We start from the raw sequence: 1,401 nt of genomic DNA, 5'->3' as shown, positions 1-1,401 counted from the left end.
ATCTTGCAGGCTTGGGGCTATGTTCTCCAGGAGGCTGTATATGCTCTAAACCAGCATCCAATACATGGTGCTGTTTCTCCCAAAGTCAGGGTTGATGGGTCCTTCAATCAAGGGGTGGAAATGGGAGTGCCATCACTCACTATTACCCCTAGTGACCCCCTCACAAAATTTTTGCTTCCTGACCCTGCGACCCTATGCTCTGCAGGTTTGGAGGCCTTAGTTCCAAAGGGAAGAATGCTCCTACTTGAAGACACGGCACTGAACTGATTCCATTGAACTGGAAGTTAAGAATGCCACTCGGTCTCTTTGTGTTCCTCATGCCTCTCTAGGTCAACAGGCAAAGAAGGGAGTTACTGTATTGGCTGATGTGATTGATCCTGATTACCAAGAGGAAACTGGATTGATATTACATAATAAAGAAGAGCATGTCTGGAATGCAGGAGATCCCTTAGGGTATCTTTTAGTACTACCATACCCTGTGATTAAAGTCAATGGAAAACTACAGCAACCCAATTCCTACATGATTACTAATGGCCCAGACTCTCAGGAATGAAGGTTTGGGTCACCCCACCAGGCGAAGAACAATAACCAGCTTAGATGCTTGCTGAGGGTAAAGGGAGTACGGAATGGGTGGTAGAAGAAGGTAGTTCTAAAAACCAGCTATGATCATGTGACCAGTTGCAGAAATGAGGACTGTAATTGTTATCATTATTTCTTCCTTGTATGTGTGCATCAAATATTTCTGTTTTCTTCATTTATGAGATGTAAACAGGGCTATTGCCTTTTCAGTAGTACCCGTGGTAGGTGCAAGTGTGGTTTTATAATTGTCTTTTTTTTAGAGATTGCATATGGTTTAGGGAGAGTGTATGGGTGCCCAGGGGTGGGCTGTGATGGATGGTTGTGTGTCAACTCAGCTGGGCCATGATTCTCAGTGGTTTGGCAGTTATGATGTAGTTTGGCAGCTACGTAATGATGTAATCATCCCCATAATGAGATCTGATATAATGTAATCACCTCCGTAATGAGATATGCTATGAATAGCCAATCAGTTGAAAGGGAGTTTCCTTGGGGTGTAGCCTGCATCCTATTTATGTGGACTTTCTAGTGGAGCTCACTTGCTTTTCCTTGTTCTGGATCCTCATCTGACCTCTCGTTCTTGGGACCTGAGCTAGCAGCTTACCTGCCAATCTTGGGATTCATCAGCCTCCATGGCCTGTGGCCTGCCATCCTACCTGCCTATCTTGGGTTTGCCAGCCCCTGCTTCTACGTGAGTCAGGAGAAGCCTGCAGCCTGACCCACAGACTTGGGACTTTCCAGCCTCTACAATCGCATGGCCATTTCCTTGATATAAATCTCTTTTACTTTCTGTATATATATATATATATATATATATATATATGG

This window comes from Trichechus manatus, unplaced genomic scaffold (genome assembly GCF_000243295.1).
Source record: "Trichechus manatus latirostris isolate Lorelei unplaced genomic scaffold, TriManLat1.0 scaffold00038, whole genome shotgun sequence".
Taxonomy (NCBI): Eukaryota; Metazoa; Chordata; class Mammalia; order Sirenia; family Trichechidae; genus Trichechus; species Trichechus manatus.
This window is presented reverse-complemented; position numbering follows the sequence as displayed.